General features: G+C 38.4%; 1 protein-coding gene across 1 annotated transcript in view; it reads right to left on the reverse strand.

The window, feature by feature from the left end:
* Positions 1 to 4,031, reverse strand: part of tinagl1.S (tubulointerstitial nephritis antigen-like 1 S homeolog) — a 33,192-nt gene extending 29,161 nt beyond the window's left edge. The window contains exon 1 of the mRNA XM_018249574.2: positions 3,910 to 4,031. The gene's annotated coding sequence lies outside the window, so the exon portion shown is untranslated. The remainder of the gene's footprint in view (positions 1 to 3,909) is intronic.
* Positions 4,032 to 6,000: the final 1,969 nt, after the last annotated feature.

Raw genomic sequence — 6,000 nt, forward strand, 5'->3', positions numbered from 1 at the left:
AGACACGTCATTTCAGAGATCAACTAACCACATAGTTATTAGTTTGTAAAAAGTCCAGATCTAGAAGATTATTAATCTAATGACATTGGGTTAGTTGAGTTTACACATGTGTTATCCTGTTTGATGTCTCTTTTATCCTTACTTTTTTAAATATCATAATGAACAGTGCAGATTGGCCAGATTGTCTTTTAAATCTTTGGTGTTCAAGTTCATAGATTGACTAGCATGCAATGGCTTTGGAGGTTTAATACTTCTCAATAACAATTTAAAGGAATTGTTCAGCATAAAAAATGTACCCACTGTTTATAAATGACCCCCAGTGAAATTGCCCCAAACCCCCGACACTACCAAAAATCAATGGGACTTTTATGCAACCTCGACAGGTTTGAGATGCCGTGTTTTTATATTCGGGCTTTTAAGCCCTTGGGGTTTAATAAATTTTGAAAAATTCATGATTTTTTTAAAAGCCTATTATAACACAAAAAATCACGAATTTTTCAGATTTCGGGGAATTTCGGGTTTTCGGAGCTTAGTAAATAACCCCCTAAGTGTATGTTTGTTGAAATATTCTATCAAAGTTCAAAGCAGGTGCAAACTTTTTCTTAGCAATGAAATATTCACCAGCTAATTCTTTTACATTGTGAGCAGGGCTAAACATTCGCAGAAATGCCATTTTTTTTAACAACACTTGCGATTTTTAATTACATTCCCCCTTATTTAGCTAATGGCACAATGAAACATGTATGAATCCACCCATTCCTTCTCATTGGTTCCCTATTCTTTGTCATGCTGTTGGTGCTGGAAGCATTAACTAAATATGGCTGCTTTCCTGATGTTTACAAACAAAAACGATATGGCATTCTCTTCCTTTTAGTCAAGGGCATAAGGACAGAATTGACATTGTTCAAGTTGATAGTACTTGAAGCATCTTAAAATTGTACCATATGCACTACATGGAAGTAATACTGGAAGCCCATTAACTATTAAATTTTCTCACAGACAAGTGCATCTCCTTTTGCTGTTAAATGCACTTTTCATCCTTGGCTGTGAAAGTGGTTTTTATTATGAGAATAGCAATGTTGTGCGATCCACTCCCAGAATGATTCATTGGAAAAACGATAAAAACAAACCCTTTCTAGGAATATTCTTCAAGAAAGTGAATGTCGGCTGGTATAACTTTGATAATCAGGAATAAATAAGTTTACTGCTTCAGTATCGGGAATCTTGCTTATCCTAATCCTGAGGAAACTGGATACCGAAATATTCTGTTTTTCCTAGCTTGTAACTGCTTATTTAAACAAAGTAAAGCAAAGAGAGACAGGCTGGAACAGACCTGCTTTGAATTGTTCTCACCTCTAACAATGTAAAGATACCAGGTGGTTTGTAAATGCATGTAATGGCCAGGGCAGTGCTCATAAATTGTAATGTTCCTGCATTTCAACATCATAAGCATTTGAGAATTGAGAATTTCTCTGTGGGACATTTGATGTGTTTCTTTAGGTTAAACAGAATTGTTGAAAATAATAATTAAATAATAATTGAATTATCAAGAGTAAAAAAATATAATAAAGGTGACAAAGCAATAGACCAGTGATCCCCAACCAGTAGCTCGCGAGCAACATGTTGCTGTCCAACCCCTTGGATGTTGCTCCCAGTGGCCTCAAAGCTTTTTAATAAGTTTTGGTTTACAAGTTTTAGTTGTATAAAAACCGGGTGCACTGCCAAACAGAGCCTCAATGTAGTTTGACAATCCACATAGGTGTTACTAAATGGCCAATCACAGCACTTATTTGAAACCCCAAGAATATTTTTCATGCTTGTGTTGTTCCCCAACTCTTTTTACTTCTAAATGTTGCTCACGGGTTCAAAAGGTTAGGGATCCCTGCAATAGACTATTCTGCCACTAAATCATGCAGCAGGCTGGAGTCAATATATATATACAGATTTTAGTTAAATATAATATATTATATTAAATGTAGAAATGCACCGAATCCAGGATTTGGTTCGGTATTCGGCCAGGATTCGGCCTTTTTCAGCAGGATTCGGCTGAACCGAATCCTAATTTGCATATGCAAACTAGGGGCATGGAGGGAAATTCGGTGGCTTTTTGTCACAAAGCAAGGAAGTAAAAATGTTTTCCCATTCCGACCCCTAATTAGCATATGCAAATTAGGGTTCAGATTCGGTTCGGTATTCAGCCGAATCTTTCGTGACGGATTCGGGGGTTCGGCCGAATCCAAAATACTGGATTCGGTGCATCCCTAATTAAATGCCACCCCCCTACCTCGCGCTGAAGTACAACCTAGGTAGTGAATTCCAGGTGGAAGCATGGGACTACATCCATGGAAAGCAGAATAAATTACCACCACCTCCATCACCAAAAAGGCTCAGCAGGATCTTCACTTCCTAAGACGACTGAAACGCGCCAGCCTTCTGCCTCCCACCCTCACAGTGTTCTACAGGGGCACCATAGAGAGCGTCCTGACGCTGTGTATTCGTATACTGCTGAGATGACAATAAAGTTTACTTTGACTTTGACTTTGAAATTACGTTCAGCCCATTATATCCAGTGGAAACACAAATCAGCATAAGTACACAGTGTATCATACAAGACTTATGAGATGAATGGTCCCACCGCATCCCCTCTGCTACTGCTGAACTATAACACTTAAAACTCTTCTTTGCAGGGAAACTTTTTAAAATAGCACGTAGTAGGTGATTCGTTTCAGTACCAAACATAAACCATCATTTAAGCTAAAACTTATTCAATTCCAAAAGTAAACCATATAGGTTATACTGTATGAATAAATATTTTATAGACAATAATTTACAATAAAACCTAACTTTGTCTAACAGAATAAATGATTTTGGTGTAAGTGACCAATATTACATTCCCCATTAGCCTTTTGCCTCCACACTGAAGCACAGAGATTTTCTAGCACAGTCTCTGTCCCATACACACAGCAGTATATGACCAGGCTGAAACTGGATGAAAAGAAACAAAACAAGTATGAGGGTGCTGCAGCCAAGCAGAGACCTGCAATGTTATTAGGACAAAGGGGGGATGTAATTAAAGTCGCAAAGAGAAAAACAAGTCGCACCACTAAGAATAAAAATCCACATCTCCCAATGTAATATTGTTCCTTAAACTGTTATTGCATTGCGAATTTTAATTGCGAATTGAAATCGCGCACTCTTAAGAAGTGCTTGAAGGTGTTGTTATCTTTTGGAGCAAACATAACGACTTTTTCAGTAGGAAGTTTTATTACATTTACTGCACATTGGCACAAACTATAAAATTCCACTTCTGTCGCCCGGAAGTGGTCGCTAAACTGTTTCCGTGTTCGCAAAAGCTATATTAAATTAACGCAAAGCAAAATTTGTTCACGCAAAGGCATAACTTTTCGCATTGAGAATAGTTTTGACGTTACCGACTTTTATTACATTCCCCCGTAAGAGTCTTAAACACCATTTGTTCTTGCCCTGTTTGAGGGGAAAACCCCAGGTGGGTGAATGTTCCACCTTCCACATCCTATAACTTCTTGCTATCCTGCCTCTGTGCCACTCTCGTCTGTCTTAATCCAAACAAGTTTAGCTTGTCCTGTGTAGACTGGAATTAACAGGCTTATCATAGTAAAGTAACAGAATTAATGATTAAGCTCAGGTCCTGGTGGTGTCACTACCTCACTTGCTGTTACTGTAACTCCCTGAGTTTTTCCTATACCCCCAAGATAAGGCAGTGTGGCTCTGTCAATACATTGCAACACATTGCAAGCACGGTAATTGTATCTGAAGACAGAAATACTCAAGTGTCAATAAGTACCATACAGTTACTATAGGTTCAAACAAGTTGGCTTCTAAGGATATGAGAGACTGCTGAATACAACGTGACTGCCGCCATTCACTTACCTGTACAACTCGTTCAGTGTCAGAGGTGTCACAGTGCTGCCGCCCTTTGACTGCACTTGCTGTGGACAAAAACCAGGACACTCCTTATGTACGGAGTGAGCCCGGCTGAAAGTAACTCCTACACACTCCTTTCTATGCTCAGCCCTTAATGAGTTAGTCCTGCCCACTGCTGTGTTCTCTATCCATCCCAGTAACTGCTCATTCTCTGTCTCGGTCCTGATAACATTGCAGAACTCTGCCAGGCTGCAGCTTGATACTTGTCTCTGTTAATAAGTGATTGTGCTTCAGTCTGGAAGGGAAAGGCTAATTCCGCATGTATATGTGTGTGTCTATGTGCGAGTGTGAGCCTGCTTGCATACTGTATGTGTGCATCTTGGCATCACAAATACGGAGGCGCCCCAAATTTTAACTCTTTGTTCTAAATGTAGTTGCTGCAAGACACAATGGGGCAGATTTACTAAAGGGTGAAGTGGCTAGCGAAAATTCGCCATAAATCTCATCCACAGGGACATCTCCGATTTACTTTTTAACAGACGTAGATGACAATTCACTAGCAAAACAGACTGTCGCTAGCGTAATTTCGCACCCTATCACCAGGTGAATTTTCGCTCAGGCGAACGATCGTTACTCGGCAAATTCACTAAAGTGCGAATTTTACAGAATGTCACCTCTTCCACCAGAGTTTCCTTCGCAAGCTTAGACCTGGCGAACTAATATGATGAAGCGACAATCTCCTCAATCTTATGTCATTGACATCATATCCTGTATGCCGAAAAAGTCATAAAAATTTTAAAAACGCTGGCGTTTTTTCATATTTTAAAGCGGGATTGTCTTTAAAAGTTGTCGCTATTAAAACATTTTATTTTGACATTTTTTTTAACCATTTGAGGGGCATGGCACATTTGTTTTAGGGTGGGCTCATGTCTAGGGTATTAGAGGATCTCTTTTGTCTTTTATTTTGCTTCCTTGGACATTTGTTATGATAAGTGGCCACTTCAAGCATTTGCACCAACATCTCTAATAAAGACATAATGTAAGAGCTACTGTATATGAACTCGTCCTATTCAAATTGACCTAAGCGTAAGAGTACTAACAAAATTTCACCAGGCAAAAATGCTGACGAATTAACACCAGCGAAACTTTGCCAGCATTTGGCTGCAGAGATACAACTTTGAATTTTAGTGAATTTGCTTAGTGGTAACGAATTTGCACCTGTCAAAGTGGCGCGGAGTGTGGCAAAGTCTTTGAATGGGTATGGGGAGGAGGAACAATATACTCTGCATACAGTTTAGGGGAGCCCCTGCCACACCAAATGATTTTAATAGGACATGAAAATAAAAATCTGATCTGTATAGAAGATTTGCTATTTACAAAACATAACTATTGGAAGGGAGCGCTGCACGTGTGTTGTCATCCAACATTCCGATGATATCTCATTGCCATTTTTGCATAAAAAACAAGAAATCATCTGATTCTGGGGCATTTTTACCAAAGCTAAAGTTTGCATCAATACCTTGAGCATATTTACATGTAAAATCAGAATTATGCTATTGTGAATCTAATGTATCAAAATTTTGCTGGTGATACCAATACAATACAATTCTAATTTGTTTACAGTTATGGGACCTGTTATCCAGAATGCTTGGGACCTAGGGTTTTCCAGATAAGGAATCTTTCCGTAATTTGGGTCTCCATACCTTAAGTCTACTAATAAATTAATTAAACATGAATTAAACCCTATAGGGTTGTTTTGTCTCCTATAAGGATTACTTATATCTTACTTGGGATCAAGTACAAGGTATTGTTTAATATTGCAGAGAAATATTAAATTATTTTGAAAAATTTTAATTATTTGATTAAAACGGAGTCTATGGGAAACAGCCTTCCCATAATTCGGAATTTTCTGAATAACGGGTTTACAGATTACGGATCCCATACCTATACTCAGTTTTGGTAAATTGCTGTTGTTGTGGAGAATTTTTGTTTTTTCCCCAATTTTGTCAGTGTTTACACGGTGAGCTAATATACTGTATGCCTATATAGTAAGTATGCCTTTTTACCTTATACGATTTTGGAACATCCTACAAAATA

The sequence above is a fragment of the Xenopus laevis genome, chromosome 2S (assembly GCF_017654675.1).
Source record: "Xenopus laevis strain J_2021 chromosome 2S, Xenopus_laevis_v10.1, whole genome shotgun sequence".
In the NCBI taxonomy this organism is placed as follows: domain Eukaryota; kingdom Metazoa; phylum Chordata; class Amphibia; order Anura; family Pipidae; genus Xenopus; species Xenopus laevis.